At 48.7% G+C, this 17,878-nt stretch overlaps 1 protein-coding gene across 19 annotated transcripts in view; it reads right to left on the reverse strand.

Annotated features, from left to right (window-relative positions):
• The window catches only part of TRERF1 (transcriptional regulating factor 1), a 229,467-nt gene that overhangs the window by 118,617 nt on the left and 92,972 nt on the right, over positions 1 to 17,878 (reverse strand). For 18 of the 19 annotated variants that reach the window (XM_027127249.1, XM_027127250.1, XM_027127242.1 and 15 more), the window contains one exon: positions 2,400 to 2,482. The exons of the other annotated variant lie outside the window; for it this stretch is intronic. The gene's annotated coding sequence lies outside the window, so the exon portion shown is untranslated. The remainder of the gene's footprint in view (positions 1 to 2,399; positions 2,483 to 17,878) is intronic. 19 annotated transcript variants of the gene reach the window in all.

A 17,878-nucleotide genomic window follows, 5' to 3' on the forward strand; every position in this document is an offset into this window, starting at 1 on the left:
GACATACTGAAAAGCAGATGCTAATTGCAAGTCTTCCAACAGGAACTGTTTGGGAAGGTTCTGTCTGAAACTATACTATGTTAAAGAACTTTAAAATTCAGACTTTCACTAGTTAAGAGTGAGTTTTCTCTCACTGTTACCCCAACAATTAGTCTTAATTAGTAAGGTCTCTATATATGATACAGTACAGTGGATGTCCACTGTCACTCTCCCCACGTCCATTTCCCTCCTCCCTCAACAGTACTCACAGCTCTGCTTCCCCCACCCTGGTGCTTTGAGGAAAGCTACACTCGCCAGTGTAGGGATAGGCCAATCAGGAAAATCTCCCATCCCTGCCAATCAACAAGAAGGCGTTCACCTAGCCAATGTGACTGGCTAAACAATGAGCACATGACTCAGTTCAAGCCAATGAAATGCAGGGTTGGTTTGCTGGGGAGGGGCTTCTGGGAAAGATACTTTCTCAGTCTTTTCAAGAGTTACGGCAAGGGATGTTTCTTTCTTTCCGGCCAGAGGGATGTGCAACAATAAGCCCAGGAACTTCTGTGGCCATTCTGCCTCCAGGAGAGAGGCCAGCCTGAGGATGGACTGATACCATGGAAGAGCGGCAGAGAGATGGGAAGAAACTGGACTCCTGGTGACAAGTTGAGCTGTTGTCTCCCATGCACCCTGTAGTCCGTCCCATCCCTGATTTTTGCTAGTACAAGCCACTTAATTAATTCCCTGTGCTGTGGGAACCCCTTTAAGTTCAGTTTTATGATATTCACAACCCCCAAGTAATCCAAACTGATAAATTGGAAATAAGCACTCATCCACAGCTTTTTCCTAGCACTTGCTCAGATTCTGCTTGGTCCTGTTTCAAGTGGTTTTGTGCTGTTTTTCTTGAGAAAATATAATGGGCTTTCAATAAACACTTTCATGAATTCATGAGCGGCCTTGGGCAAGTCACTTGATCTCCTTGGGTCTTTTCAACTATAAGAAGGATGAATTTTGATTAGAGGGTTTCTGGTGCTCCTTCCAGCCCTCACAGCCAATGGTTCTATGGAGCTGACCCAATATTGCAAAGTTTCACACTCAAACAAACGAAAAACCCTCTTTTGGTCCTAAAGTAGAAACAACCCTTTTAATATATTCCAAGCGATCTGCATCTCTTGGTCGGTCAGATATTTTCCATTTGTGCCCTGATACCCATCCCCGATGTGTCTCCACTCAGCTCTCGCCCCTAGAGGTTCTGATCTCTGCACAGCTTCAACATGCTCCCTGCCTCCTGGCTTCCGGCTGAGTATGCCTAATGGGAGGCACGGTCAGGAGACGGGAGAACTGACAGGGAGTTCAATGAGGATATCCATTTTCTTGGCTCTTTCCCGGCCATGTTGCTGTAGGTTGACTGCCTCCTACCAGAGACTGCCTTTCTGTACAGCTTCTGATAAACAATCCCTCCCTCTTCTTTTCAGGCCCAGGTATGGGAACAGCTTCCTGACATTGCTAACCCTGGGATGCTTCAACATCCCGTGCTGGTTTCTCTTAACCCTGCTGATGCCACTATAAGCAGTTCCTTCAGTAGAGACCCTTGGACTACTCCATTTGAGTGAACCATCTGTTTCCTACTGGAACCCCAAGACACAGTGGCTTAAAAATTAAATCAAAATCAGGCACAATAAAAAAGAAACAGAAGCAATCAACTGTGAGTCTCACAGAAGAAACAGGAAAAGTGTGGAACTTGCCAAGAAACAAACCTGCACACACTGAAAGAATCAAATTAGACACCACCACCCTCCTTCCCCACCGTCACTAAGAATTTGTGGGAGTCATCTTTTGCGAGAACGGGGTTTAAAACTGAAAAAAAAAAATCCTCTTTATATACAAACGTATTGACCCTCCAGACAGCTTCTGTGTGAGATGTGGCAGAGGAATCATAGCTATGTGACCATTTTCTAGAGGGACAAACTGAGCCTGGAAAGAGAACACAGGGCCAGAACTGACAAAAACATTAGAAATGCCCCAGGGCCAGTTCAAAGGCTCCTTGGTCCAGGAATCTGCCTCTGACAGGCTCTGTGAAGTTTCTCAGAGTGGCCTTCTATACCAATTCTCCAGAGATGTTTAATTCCCACTTATAGAAGCTACCATCCATGAACATCTTTTGGATCCTTCACTATCTGCAACAACTCTGCAAAGCCAAGAGAGACGAGACAGGATGCCCTCAGCCCCATGCCAAGTGATGCTGAATTCCAATACGTGAAACCACAAGCGCTGACCGTTTCCCAGATACCTATGGATGTCCAGGCCCAGAGCAGCCAACCTCCCCTCTGTGGGGCATTTTCCACACCACATGGATCAAAGAAACGATTTTATGACCCCTTCATCATAAAGCATTCAAACACCCAGAATGTCGGAGAAGCTACCTGTTTCACGATTAAGAGGCTTAATCTCTCAGGGTCGTCCTGCTTCCGTGTCTTCCTCTTTCAGCATCCTCCAGAGCCGGGGCCTGTAGGGGTGACCCAGAAAGCACATTCAGGATATCTGGCTTCAACATGGGGACAGATCATATATCAATCAGGGAGGGACTAGACAGGCAGCCAAGGATGGAGCCCTGAAGAACCCAGCAGTGGATGGACCTGCCTGGGAGGAGGGCCCTGAAAAGTCCCTGAGGGTGGAGAGGACTTAGGAGAGAAAGACACTCAATTCCAGTCTTCTAGTCACTCAGGCCCCAAACCAGGAGTCATTGTGACTCCCCTGTTTCCTTCACACCCCACGTCCAATCCATCAGCAAATGATGCCCGCTTTATCTGCAAAATGTATCCACCTCCACTGCTACCACTTTGGTCCAAGCAGCTTCTCTCATTAGAATACTGCAATAACCTCCTAGCTGGTCCCCCTACTTCCATCCTTGCCTGTCTATAATCCATGTATCATGCAGGTTGAACTGTGTTATGGGTCAGACTGTGTCTCCCCGCAGTTCCTATGTTGAAGTCCTAACGCCAGGACCTCAGAATATGAACTTATTTGGAAATAGGGTTGAAGCTGATGTAACTAACTATTAAGATGAGCTCACACATCATACATTGAGTAGGGTGGGTCCCTAATCCAATATGACTGGTGTTCTTATAAAAAGGGAAAATTTGGACACAGACACCTACACAGGGAGAGCACCATGTGAAGACTGGACTCACGCTGCCCCAAGCAAAGAAACTACCAGAGCTAAGAGAGAGCTCTGGAAGAGATCCTTCCCTAGCACCTTCAGGGGGATCGTGGCCCTGCAGACACCTTGGTCTTGGACTTTTGGCCTCCAGAACTGTGAGATGGTAAATTTTTATTGTTTAAGCCACCATGCTCCCCACACCAGCCTAAAAATCACTCTTCTGCTCAAAACATTCCTATAGCATCTTACATCTCTCAGAGTAAAAGACAAAGTCCTTGAAATGTCCTACACGGCCCCATGACCTGCCCCAGCCTCTTCTCTGACCTCTTCTCCTACTCTGCCCTTGTTCAATTTCCTACAGCCACAATGGCTTCCTCAAGCATCCCAAGCAGGCTCCTGCCTCAGGGCCTTTGCACGTGCTCTTCCCTCTGCCTGGAACACTGTTCCACTAGGCTTCCTTCACTTCCTTCAGGTTTCTGCGATAATATCACCTTCTCAGTGAGACCCTCCTGACAACCCCAGCAGCCTTCCCTGTTGTATTTTTCTTTGTAGTGCTCATCACCACCTGACATTTGTTTATATTTTTATCCCTCTTTCCTCACACTAGACCAGGAACTCCCTGAAAGCAGGGACATGGAATTATGGTATGCCCCAGAGCCCAGCACATAGTAGGTGCTTACGTAATAGTGGCTGAGAGATTTATTTGCGGACTGAAAGAAGCCAAAAGAAAAAGTTGCAAGAAGGAGGAAGTTGTCCACGGTGTCAAAAGTAGCAAAGGGTCCAGAAAGATAAGGACCAAAGTGTCCGTTGGGTGTGGTAATATGGAGGCCACAGGTGACCTGAGAGGGGACAGCTCACGTGGAAGCAGGAGCCCCTCACAGCAAACCCACCAGGTCCCTCCCCTGCGCCAGTCACACCTCCCACGGGCAGAAGCCAACCTGAGCGGGCTGCCTCAGCGAAGGAGCAAAACCCGAGGGCAGATTCTTTCCAGGCGTCTCGTGAGGGAAGGAGAAGAGGGAATGAGAAAAAGAGGGGGTGAAGGTTTGAGGAAAGACTACAGCAGAATGACTGGCGTGGGTGACGTCCCAGAAGCTGCACGGGCACCTGGGTGCAGGAGGAAGGTTCCATCTGGCCAGGAAGAGGAGGAGGGGTGTGTCCTCCTCTGAGTGGAAGGAAACCATGCTGGGATGAGCCCCGAAGGGGATAACTGCACGAGGCGGGGAGGCGAGAACCTGAGTGAGCTCACTGCTGAGCGAGGGGACCTTGTCAGTAATCAGTGAAGGCAGGAGGTCTCCTGAGTGACGAAGGGAAGACAGGGAGGGGGGCTGGATGAAGTGGGGACCGTGGGAAACATCCTGCAGGGTCAGCCCTGAAACCGAGTACCTCCTCGAATTCTGTGCCCCACGTACCTCCTTGCCTTGTGAAGTGCGAACCCTGACGGGAGAGAGAGCCAGCCGCTGGCCAGCATCACTGAGGGTCAGCTGACACAAGAGGCCGTGGGCTCAGACACACACAATCCATGTGGCTATGCGTTTCTGGGACAGGACCTTGGCAGCGTGGATTTAGGAGAAGGGTCTTCCTCCAACTGAAGAATTCCAAGACCCCAAACAGCTCCATCCCTTTTTGTCAGGGCTGCATCACTCACCCAGGCCCCCAGATTCAGCCCTTTGAGCCCCTCTGGGTCCTCACTCTCCACTCCCCTGATTCCTCCCAGTCAGTCACAAATCCTGCCTATTACACTTGTGTGCTGGGTGCGACCCAAGCTAAAACCCTCACACACCAGTCCTGTGAGGTGTTCTGAGTGTCTATTTACAGTTGATAAAACTGAGTTTTGATGAAGTCACCTGCTCAAGGTCACACAGGTAGCAAGTGGCAGAGCTGGGGTTTGAAATCTTCCATCTCTCTTTCCTCTTGTCCATATTCATGCCACCACCCTGGTCCAAGGCCTCAACGTTTCATTCCTAAAATTCAATGTGATAAATGTCTTCTAACTCACCTACCAGCATTCCCCTGTTACAGGGCACACATCCGAATGAAGCTTCTTACAACACTGTTTTGTTTTCCTGTTCCAATAAAACTTTATTTACAAAAATAGGCACCAGGCCATAGTTGGCCTGTAAGTCACAGTTTTCCAACCACTGATTTATAGTCTTCATGGAATTACGAAAAATTTTGTCCATTATTTGTTCAAATATTCTTCCCTCTCCCCTTTCTCTCTCACTGGGATTTCAATCACACATACGTTAGACCACTTAATGTTGTCCCCCAAGTTGTCAATGCTATGTTTTTGTTTTAAATATCTCTGTGCTTCTTTTCGGATAGTTTCTGTTGCTATGTCTTCAAGTTGGCGTCTAATCTGCTTTAATCTCATGCAGCGTGTTTTTTATTTCGAATCTTTCAGCTCTAAAAGTTCCATTGGAATCTTCTACTTCTCTTTTACGATCTCCTCTCCTTGTTGAACATGTAGAGTGTATTTATAATAGTTCACAGCACTGTTTTTACCTATCCCCGTCCCATGCAATTGGAAGGGCTCCTTCTTCAATCTTGCTTCCCACACGCACACTCCACTGCACCCCATCCAGAATGCTCCTCCCCTTTCCATGCACCCCTCAAGGCCCAATGCCAGGACACTCCTCCTCACCCCATCCCCATAGCTCCACCCCTCTGAGCGCCCTGCATGCCCCCACTTGCTGAGCAATCCCTGCTCGTCTGAGTTCACCGCACTTAGCTTCTCTTGGCAAGTGTTCCACTTGCTAAGTTTCCGTGTAGATGGCACACCCCCTGAAGGTAATTAATATATGCGTTGAATGCTTGGAATTGCCCACTGCTCAACACAGAGTCTACAATGGTAAATGTTACTTGATCTACAAAACAATTCTGATGAAACACAGACGATATACTTCTAGAAGTTTTTCAGAAAATACAAAAGAACTGGGATGGTAACTGGAAGGGACACAGGGCCTTCTTGAAGTTTTGGAAGTGTAACTATTCTTCCTTTGCAGGAGCACTCAGAGTCTGACACCGTATAACAGCCACTGTAATAAGAGGGAGGATGGCTGGATGTAGCTCTCCCTTCCTTCCTGCTCCTACATACTCAAGGTCTTGGGATCCCTCCTTAGGTACAGGCTTTCACACACAGAGATATCCTATCTTCCTCCCTCTTCAAAGGAAGAGCTTAAAATGTGAGCAGTCCAAGTCTGGCTGAGTGGAGCTCATGGTGACTAGCAGAACGGCAGAAGGAAGAGAAAGGATACTCCATTTCTGGGAAGCTGGGAGTTGGCTCTAACCAACTTTGACTGTCAGCCAGGGACCATACAATTCTGGGATTCTTGGGGTCACAGAAGGAGGATGGTTAAGAATGGTGAAAGTCAACAAGGCACTCAAGGGTCATCAAATCACACCCCATGCAGACAGAATGGGCAGCACCTGAATAACAAGGGTCTGGGAGGAATCTATGGAGGGGAAGGTGATGCTGCCCACCAGATGCCCGATAGGAAATCAAGATCTCCCCAAACCAGTGGAACCAAAGGCACAGTGTGGTCCTCGTGACACAGTGGAAATACCAAGACCTCTGGAGTCAAGCCTGGGATCATATCCTGACCTCATCACCCAGTGGCTGTCCAAACTTAGGCCGGTCACTTCCCCTCTCTGAGCCTGGCTCTGCGTGAGCTAATGCAAGGCCTAAATAAAACAAGAAATGTAGGAAAACATCCAGCGCAGTGTCTGGCCTTATATAAGGGGCCCAGTAAGTGTGGCTCCCCTCCCTCCTTCAGATCTCACGACTCTCAACCCTCCTTAAGAGGAACAAGTGCAGAAGCTACAGAGCATTTCCCAGGGGGAAGGTCTGCAAAGAAGGATGGCCAAAGTCAGCTAAAGGGAGGAGGACAAAAGGGCCACCCCATGGCCACAAAGAGAGAAGCATTGGACCTCTGTAAATGCCAGGGTTTCAAAACACACAAAGCTTCAAGCCTCAGACCAGACCCAAACAGGAAGTTTGTGACAAACTTAGAAAACAGGCAGGCACAACTGCAGGAGGCTGACACCACTCAGAAAAGATGAAAATGAGCACTCCTGGGGGTGCGAGGCAGCGTGGAATAAAAGGAGTGTGCTTGGCCGACATTCCAAACACATACAGCTCCTCCCGGTGTTGGGAGCACCTGCCCTGTGCTCCTCTCCTCACCCCACGCACGTGGGCCAATCCCATGTGGCTGCCCTGGTTTTCTGGTTTCCACATGGAGCCTGTCAACACCTCCCCACTCTGTCCCTCCCCTCCCTCCCCAGGCATCAAGGGCAGCAGACATTCTGAACAGTTCTCAGGGGCCTGGGGGACTCAGGTGTGTGAGATCATTTTTCAGCTGGGAGAACTTAGCACAAAAGAGGCAGTGATGTGCGGAGATCCCACAGGGCTCTCGACCAATGTCTTGTTGATCCCAGTGTATGTTTCACGAGGCCCCCTGGTGCTCCACAATGGGGTCTCCAGGCTGCCATGTTTTCTCCTCTGAAATCCTGCCTGGGACTAACATTTTCATTTCTACTGTTCACACTGGTATGGGGCACCATAACCTCAGTTCACTTACTTGTGATGGCAGGGAAATACAGACATGCCTAACCTCCATGATTTGTGTCCCCAGCTGGAGTGAAAACTAGAAGGTTCCTTCCCCTTTGTTCTTAATCTCCTAGCACGTGTGGACTGAGCCTTGATACCAGGCTGTAATGTTTGGTGGGTGTGCTCCAGAAAATACTTGGTAAATTAATAAACAATATCAATGCCATTTCTACTACCCTACCCCCCACCAGACTGTGTCCCACTGGTCCTGAACCACCCTCCGCAGGCGGGTCCCTGGTTCCACCCCTCCCAGGTGAACCGCCCAACTGTAAACTCAGTCCCCTGATTATCAGCCTCAGTGCCCGCCCCTCCTCGGCACCTCCGGCAGTGGTTTCCCCACCTCCCCAAGTTAGGTTCCTTTTTAAAAAAATGACTCATTTAGGAAGAGACAAAACCCAAAACTTCAATGGTGAAGATAAAACAGCACTGAGTCTCTTTAAACACCTCCTACTCCATGTAGAATTTAGATCCGATAAAGACTCCCTAAACTGGACCGCCTAATTTGGAACTTTACAGTATACCCAGTTCTTCTAGCAAAAAACATTTCCAGTAACGTCTTCTCTCTGAACTTTTCAGGGTCTTCCTTAAGAATGCAGGTGGCCTCAGGCCTGCAGTCAGTACCTTTTTTAAAATGTGGGAATGAGAAATTAAAGTCCACACTTGCAAGTCCTGGGTCAAAAATTAATTATTTCATGTTTTACTACATTTATGATTCTGACTTACTGGACAAAGGACATTGACATTATACCACTGGCCTAATGAGAATTATGGGGAGTTTTTTTGTTTTTTTGTAAAAGGTGAAATTTCTTCATATGTAAGAAGTTTACAACATTTTGTGCACGGTATTTGAAAGGAACAAAACTGTATGATATGATACACAGAATCATAACATTTTAGGGCTCAAACGTGCAATTAGGACGATCCTAATCCAGGGGTTCTCAACGTTGGCTGCATTAAAAAATTCCCAGGCTCCATCCCCAGAGATTTGGATACATTTGGACTGTAGTGGGGTTCTGACATTGGTTTCTTTCTTTTTTTTTTAATAAGTTTCCTGGTGATTTTAATGTGCATCCAGGGTTGAGGACCACTGATCTACTGCAGATAAGAAAATGGGGAGGTCTAAACAAATTAAGGTGCAGCCCAAGACCACACAGCCAGACACAAAACCAGAACCAAATGTGACATTTACAACTCGCCGTCCAGATCAACAGTCTCGTTCAGATTTTCAATATTCACTGAATTGTTAAAACCTTTTTTTTTTTTTTGCGGTACGCAGGCCTCACTGTTGTGGCCTCTCCCGTTGCGGCACACGGGCTCCAGCGGCCCCTGCTCCAGCGGCGCAGGCTCAGCGGCCATAGCTCACGGGCCCAGCCGCTCCGCGGCACGTGGGATCTTCCCAGACCGGGGCATGAACCCATGTCCCCTGCATCGGCAGGCGGACTCTCAACCACTGCGCCACCAGGGAAGCCCTTTTTTTTTTTTTAACTTGGAGGACCAACACAGAGTTGGCGACTTTTTGTTGTGTCAAGCAAGGGTATTTTTATAAATATCTATCAATTACTGTCATTGCTTCCTGTCAAGTCTCATGTTAATGTGCACACCTGCCACCCTCTCCACCCCAACCCTGCCTAGGAGGTAAGACTGGACCATATCTGGCCCCTGCCCACAGTCTCACTCACCTCTACTCACCCTGCCCCTCACCAACACCCACAGGACAAATCCAAACTAAACCCAGGCCTCCAAAATTCTCCATCTCCCCTTTTCCTGAACGTCCACAATACGGATTTCTGAAAGTCCCTTCCCTGACCACAAACTATTTCCTAGTCCCTCCAAACCCACCCTTGGCCTTTCTCCTAACCAACACATGACACCTAATATTTGTACAAGTCACAGCATCCAATATTTACAATTTGTTCTTCCACACACATGATCCCTTCCAAATTTCTCCCTAATCAAAGATGTACAGGAAACTTTTTTTAAATTGGAGTATAGTTGCTGTACAATATTATATAAGTTACAGGTGTGAAATACAGTGATTCACAATCTTTAAAGGTTATACTCCATTTATAGTTATTATAAAATATTGGCTATATCCCCTGTGTTGTACAATATATCCTTGCAGCTTATTTTATACCTAGTAGAGTGTACCTCTTACTCCCCTACCCCTATCTTGCCCATCCCACCTTCCTTCTCCTCACTGGTAACCACTAGTTTGTTGTTATCTGTACATCTGCTTCCTTTTTGTTATATTCACTAGCTTGTTATATGTTTTTAGATTCTACATATAAGTGATATCATACAGTATTTGTCTTTGTCTGACTTACTTCACTGAGCATAATGCCTTCCAAGTTTTACTGGAAACTTTTAAAGGGGGCTACCTCTGAGGAGTAGAATTAGGGGATGGGGTGGGGAGGTGGGAAGGAGGGGTTCTCTTTATACCCTTCAGTTTGAGTTTTGGGCAAGCATATATTTTTTAAATGGGACAAAAATCACACATACAGGGACGTCCCTGGTGACACAGTGGTTAAGAATCCGCCTGCCAATGCAGGGGACACGGGTTTGATCCCTGGTCCGGGAAGATGCCACATGCCACAGAGCAACTAAGCCCGTGTGCCACAACTACTGAGCCCACACACCGCAACTACTGAAGCCCCTGTGCCTAGAGCCTGTGCTCCGCAACAAGAGAAGCCACCACAATGAGAAGCCCGTGCACTGCAACGAAAAGCAGCCCCCGCTCGCCAGAACTAGACAGAAAGCCTGAGCGCAGCGACGAAGACCCAGCTCAGCCAAAAATAAATAAATCAAAAAAAAAAATCACACATAATAAAACAAGGCAGGTTACAAAATACACCTACGGTTTGTTTCCACTTTGTAAAATACAGAAAATTGGTGGGGAAGTCTCCATACCCAAGTTTTCAATGTAAATGACATCTAGGTGGTGGGATTACGGGTGAGGTTAATTTCACTTCCCTTTCCTCTTTGCTTATCTTTATTATGTTTTATTTATGTAATAAAGGAATAATGAAAGTTTTAAAACCTGAACCAAAGCATTATCTGCTCTCTGAAACGTACACAGTATCAGGAAGCCAAGGCATCAGAGCAGGACCCAGTCTGGTGTGCAGAAACATCTCCTTTTCTGTAAAATGCAAGATCTCTCCCCAGTCAGGCCCTGGCTTCTGCAGCCTGCCCAAGGGTCGAATCTACCACTACAACTGACCCTAGCCATACACCCAGGCCCTGGCAGTTCCCAAGAATAGATGTAGAAAAGATGCCCTAGCACAGCGGTCAAGTCCCTTATGGGACCCATCTGGCCTCGTCAGCTTCACCTCCTACTGCTCCCTGCGTCTGAGCCACATGGAGCAGTCGTCCTCTCCTGAGTGCCCCCTCTGGTCCCCCCTGCCTGTAAGTTTCTACCCAGGCTGTGTCACCCACCCCTACTTGTTTCCTTCCTGAGTCTCTGCCAAAGGCAAGCAGCCACGCCTACTCCAAGCAACATTCAAACCCACAACTTGAAGATCAGGAGCCCAGAAACTCTTGCAATGGAGCGTAAACTGTGGAATTCTCCACAGTCCCCACTGCTCCCCAAGCCTAACGAGGCAAAGCAGAGGGGTGAGGGCGTCTTCCAGGCAGCAAGAACCACAAGCTCAAAGGCCCGGAGCTCGTAGGGTGTGTGATGAGTTCGGGGGAGGAAAAGGCATTTGGGATGTCTGGAGCATCTCCTAGTACATCCAAGGCTCAGCAGAAAGAAAAACCCAGAGACACTTAGCAAAATTTACAAGGGCCAGCACAGAGGGGCCCCAAGCGAAGGGTTCTCAGCCTCTCATCTGCTACTCATCCTTCCAACTGCTTCCCCACAATTCACAATTGAAAGCCCTTCCAGTGTCTAGTTGGGTCGAGGCCAATAGGAGTGGGTGGAAAAATAGGAATAGAGAAAAAAGAAATGAGATTAAGCAACACCACACTGAGAGAGGCTGGGGTCCTCCCTGTGCAACACCACGTGGCCTTGGGTGATGCTTGAGGGGGGCGGGGACACAGTGCATAGCCCTGTCCTTGATGTCAGCCCCAAAGGTGAAGGACGTTTGCCAATTATCCAAACTTCCGGGACCCTCCAGGGACATTTCAAAAGAACCGTGAGACTTCAAAACTGCCGAGACACAGACTGGCCATGCTCCACTCCGATGCCTCTGTGGCCTGCGTGAGGCCTTTGGGGAAATCCTCCAGGAGGCCATTGGACTAGCATCACCTCCTGTCCTGTAAGAAGGTAGCCTGCGACAATTCTTTTTTCTTTTTTTAAAAATTTATTTATTTTATTTATTTATTTTTGGCTGTGTTGGGTCTTCGTTGCTGTGTGCGGGCTTTCTCTAGCTGAGGCGAGCAGGGGCTACTCTTCGTTGCAGTGCGTGGGCTTCTCATTGTGGTGGCTTCTCTTGTTGTGGAGCACAGGCTCTAGGCGCGCGGGCTTCAGTAGCTGTGGCGCACGGGCTCGGTAGTTGTCGCTTGTGGGGCTTAGTTGCTCTGCGGCATGTGGGATCTTCCCAGACCTGGGCTCGAACGCGTGTCCCCTGCATTGGCAGGCGGATTCTTTTTTTTTTTTAACATCTTTATTGGAGGATAATTGCTTTACAATGGTGTGCTAGTTTCTGCTTTATAACAAAGTGAATTAGTTATACATATACATATATCCCCATATCTCCTCCCTCTTGCATCTCCCTCCCTCCCACCCTCCGGCAGGCGGATTCTTGACCACTGCACCACCAGGGAAGCCCGCCTGCGACAATTCTGGCTCCTCACACGTCCACCTCCATTGGGCTCGACCACCCGGCTGATGATGCGTGCATGTGACCGGGAGAGATACATAGCTCTGTGAAAGCACCGTGCTGTTTCAGGCAGGGCTACATGCCCATCATCTCTCCTGCAGACACTCAAAGAGACCATATGCTCCTGTGACCTCATCTCTAGCTTATTCTCTTTCCTTTTAAAAAATCCTCCCTATTGGCTCTCAGTGGGCATTTACTAACCAAGTAGAAAACCAATCCTCCAATCCATCATCTCCTATCACGTGGCCCTTCTCCCAGGGCTACAGCCCTCCCTGGGCTCCGCGGCAGCTCCCTCTGAAGAAGTTCCCTCAGGCTCTGGTGTGGTAATGGCATCTCCCCTATGTTGTTGGTCCATAGGCACCATCGCTGTTGGTTCCCTGAACCCTGGAATAATTACTGAAGTCTCTTCAATGAAAACTTTGGAGTGAGGGAAGAGTTCCAAGAAAACTCAGGACCTAAGATCTGTACGGAAGAAAGTTGGAGTCTTCGTGGAGACTGAGGAGATGTACACACTCAGAACAGCCGATAACACACCCTGAGGGCACGGTGGGCAGTCCCCTGCCACTGCCTGTGACGGGGAGGCCTGGGGGCTGAAATGGCTGGAGAAGGGCTCACGGAGGAAGTGAGATCTGAGTTGGGTCTTGAAAATGGATTCAATTGGGTCAAGTGCAGAGGAAGTGGGAAGACCATCCCAGGCAGTGGGACCAGCACATGCGTGGCACTGACCACAGGGTGGGTAGGGCCCCCCTGCGGAGGAAGGAGAACCAGAGGCAGTGGGGGGTACACGTACGCATTCAGGAGTCAGACAGAATCACTCTGAGCCCACCTGTGCCTCTTGTTAGCTGTGCGACTCCGACGGGGCAACTTACTAACTCTCTCAGTACCGGGATGAAGATGAGGATAATACCGGTACTACCTGCCGGGGCTATTGTGAAGACTAAACTAGAGGATGCACGGAAAATGCTTAGGATGCTGGGTGCCTGCCGTCGATGAATGTTATCTGTTACTCTTGCTACAGTCAAAACTACCCAGTGCCCATCCTGCTGATGCAGACAGCATACTTTCTTCTTTAACCTAAGAAATGCAAGAGCCAGCAGGGCACTGGAATGCCCAGGCGGCCAGGGGGTGGTGGGTATTTTCAACCACACACACACACAGTGGCACACACAGTTCTCTGCCCTTATTGGACCACCTACTGCAGCAACTGGGCTCCCTAAGCTTCCAGCTGGAGTGGGCAAAGGGAAAGCATTTATTCCCCTCTTCCGTTTCACCACAATTCGGTGGCAGTTGTGTCCCTTCAGCATCATGGCTATCGTCAGGGGCCCCATCTCCCCAACTCTAGAGCTCCGCCCTCCTGACCAAGGGGAGGGCACAGCTTCCCACTGTTGCCAACCCCGGCAGTGCCTCCCTTTGGTTTCCCTAACCCTGACCACACTTCTCTAATACCTCCCCCTCACTAAAGTGGCCCCAGTAAACCCTTCGCATGTGCCAGCCATCTCATGCTGGGACCCTAACGGAGAGAGCCAAGGCCGCATCCATCCACCAGATGCACGGGGTGGAAAGGGCAGCCCTGTCTTACTCTCACTCCCTTCCTCCTCTCAGAGGCAGGGTATGAATGGCAGTGTTTAAGACAGAAGCACCAGTGTGTTTTTCCTATGAGCGATCATTTGGGACTTTAACATCCCTAGACATCTGGGGAAAACCCAAAAGGCTCAGGGAAAAGCAACTCTCCCAGCCCAGACAGGGCATATTCAAAAGCCCTGTGCTCCTCCAAATCCACCAACCAAGTGGCAGAATCTAGATGAGTGCCTGGCACACAGTAGACACGATAAATATTTGTTCGTGCAGGTCCTTCCGGCTAAGGATGGAAGCCTGAAATCCAAGAGATCTTTCAGGAAAGGATACTCCACGGAAGCAGCTCCGCCACCGGTGGCTCCTGAGATGCCCTGAGCTCATGACGTGAGGCTCTGAGGTGCCCCCATCTCCAGCCCTTCGTATCACAAATGCTCTTTTCTTGTCTCTTATCAAGTCATTCCTGAGGCTTATAATTTCCTCAGCACCTCCCTCTCTGATTTCATTGTTCCCCATTTCCCCACAGGGCCAAACACAGTCTTGGTTTAGTGAAATCCAGAAGCATTTATTAAGGTCTTACTGTATACAAGTACCGTATCAGGCACTGAAGATCCCAATATGATTAAGATAAAGGTCTCAGGAATCCAAGAGCCGCAGAAAATACGAAGGAAGAGGGCTTAACACTGACTAAAGGGGATTCTAAGAAAGATTGAACTTGGACCACATTAGGTCTTGGAGGACGGGGCTGTGACCATAGGGAAGGTGGGGGAAGGCAGCAGGAGACGTAAAGAGGGAAGTGGGGGTGGAGGGGCACTGGGTAAGGACAAGTAGTGCTGAATTGTCAGGGACAAGAGCAGAAAAGAGCCAGGCAAAGGGTCTGTCTCAAATTGGACCCACCTGATTCAAGAACCAAGCACATCCACAGAGCAGAAATGAAACCTGACTGGAAGGGTGTTTCCTCCCAGCAGCCCCCCAAAGTCAAAATGCCCCCCTCTCTGGAAAAACGTTGGAGGAATTCTGGGTGGGTCTGGGCAAAGATGATCGTCCTGAAGGGATGCTTCTAAGCCTGCCACTCCCCACCAGCCTGGCCCTGCCTTGGGGTCAGCCGGATGCATGGGTGGAAAGGGGACCTGCCACCCCGGAGCTCCAGAACCACCGAGAGCACTCCACCCTGTGAAAAATAATAACCTTTCACACACACCTGCTCTTACTTGGAATTCTAAAATTAAACGTTTGTTCTTCTCACCTAAAAGCTTTCTCCCTTTAGAAGCTAATATGCAAATGCCTCGGGAGAGCAGCCACATATCTGCTCAGCATGAATACTTCCAAAAGATCTTTCCTGGAAAACGGGCTTTGCGGGAGGGATGCTGGAAAGATTATCTGTGACCAAGGGTGAGGCAGGAAGAAAAGGGATGGGGTTTGTGGAAGGAGAGAACGGCCGCTCCTGCACTGAATCAGCTACATCCACCAAGGGCAGAGGGGTAGAGAGTTAAATGCTGAGCCCTCGAAAGACCTTCTTTTTCCTTCTAGCTTTAAAAAATTGAAGTATAGTTCACAAACCATAACATTTACCCTTTAAGCGGACCAATTCGGTGTTTCTTAGCATATTCACCAAGTTGTATTCCCATCACTGCCACCTCATTTCGGAATATTTTCATCATCCTCCCAAAAAACCATATCCGTTAGCAGTCAGTCCTTCTCCTCTTCCCTTGGCAACCAATTTCTATCTTATGGACTTGCCCACTCTGGATAATTCACATAAACGGAACCATCCAGTATGTGGCCTTTTGTGTCTGGCTTCTTTCACTTAACATAACGTTTTCAGAGTTCATCCATGTTGTAGCATGTGTCAGTACTTCATATCCTTTTATGGCTGAATAATATTCCAATGTAGAGATAAACCACATTTTGTTCATCCATCAAAAGACTTTTTAAAAGGCAAACAAATGGTGTTCCTACAAGAAAGGAGCCCCCGATAGCCTCGGGGCTGCTTGGGCAATGCAACCACTTGTAAACCATCCTTCTCTGCGCCTCCCATCAGCACCCATGGACACTGTCCAAACCCTCCCCACTGGGCTGGCATGATTTTCCAAACACACAGTGGCTCAGGACAGCAGCCCTGAATCAGACAGGCCATGACAGAAACAACTCAAATTCCTTCTGAGGGAATTTATAATGACTCTTAAAATGTGTTTTATAAGTCTCCATGGCCCTGGTAATGGAAGATGGGAGAGCAGAGCCAGCTTCACAGGGAAACAGGGCCCCCCAGCTTGGTTTAATGCTCTGTTGTCCCCATCTTGAAATTCTTAGTAATTTTTAAACAAGGGGCCCCCCATTTCCATTTTGCACTGGGCCCAGCAAATGTAGCTGGTCCTGGGCAAGGGGCAAGGGTTTGGGACGGGGCTGGAACTCAGACAATCTTCCCAAGCAGATCGCTGCATAACAAACAGCTCACTGAGTCGGGCTGGGGGGCGGGGGGTGGGGGGTGGGGTCTGCAGATAAGTGGGGAGAGGGGCCAGGTCTATAGCGATGCTGAAAACCCAGCTTCCAAACTGCCCAAAACCATGTCTTCCTACCTTGAGGCCTGAACAGTTGGCTGATAAGGCCTCCCTGGAACAGCCAGACTAGTTGAAAGTAAATGTGATAAGTCAACATGATACAGGCTCAGACTGTAAAGCCGGGGAGACTCAAACTGAAACTTGTTTGATCTTGTAATCGCTTACAGGTTAAGACCAAGAAGAAAAAAGGAAAAAAACCCCGTACTTACTAAAGTAACCGGCACTGAGAAAATTTTTTAAACATTTACTTTTCTTAAAAAACTGTCACCTTCATTTCCAGCATATCAAGGAAGCCATGGTTTCACCAAGTATCTGGTATTTGATCCAAAGACAGCAGTGAACTTAAATGCAGCCATCTATGCTGATGTCAGTAACTAGAAGGGACCATGGGGACCACATACACATGGATCCCCAGGAGCCTTAAACACATCCCTCCCGCCCCCCACCCAGGGTTGTGGTCCAAGTCTCATTTTATAGATGAGGAAGCTAGGCTGTGAGAGGGGAAGTAAGCCACCAAGGCCACCCACAAAAAGGGGCAGGACCAGAACCCGGGAGCTTGCAGCTTCCCCTTCCTATGTCCCAATTTCATAAGTCCAACCAAAATTCATATACGGGGTGTATGCCCCCCACACCCGATTTTCTCCTGGATCCTCAACTCAAATCTTCCAGTGCTTGTCTTTGTCCCTCAGAAGAGGGAGTCTGGTCGTGCAGATAAACGTAAGATTTATACACCCTGAAGAAGAAGATAAAGCTTCTTTCCACCAGTGCAATCTCTAGCCCATCACTTGGCGAAGGGCCAGAGAGCTCCCATGCAGCATTCAGAGCCTTTCCACATCCAGGACATTCATAAAACATGCTTTTTCTGGGAAGAGTGAAGTTTAACCTAGGTTTTTGCAGTTATAGGTACAAGGATCACGCAGGGTGGATGGAGCTTGGGGGCAGACAGGAAATGCCGCCAGCCTACCACACCACACAGAAAGGTCCAGATGGCCATTGGAAAGTGATGGATCGCTGCCACCCCAATACATATTACCCTTTTTCTAAATCGAAAACTAATCCAAGGACTTCCCTGGTGGTGCAGTGGTCAAGAATCTGCCTGCCAATGCAGGGGACACAGGTTTGAGCCCTGGTCTGGGAAGATCCCACATGCCACGGAGCAACTAAGCCTGTGCATCACAACTACTGAGCC

This window comes from Aethalodelphis obliquidens, unplaced genomic scaffold, assembly GCF_003676395.1.
Source record: "Aethalodelphis obliquidens isolate GAN/ISIS:26980383/991018 unplaced genomic scaffold, ASM367639v1 scaffold31, whole genome shotgun sequence".
Taxonomy (NCBI): Eukaryota; Metazoa; Chordata; class Mammalia; order Artiodactyla; family Delphinidae; genus Aethalodelphis; species Aethalodelphis obliquidens.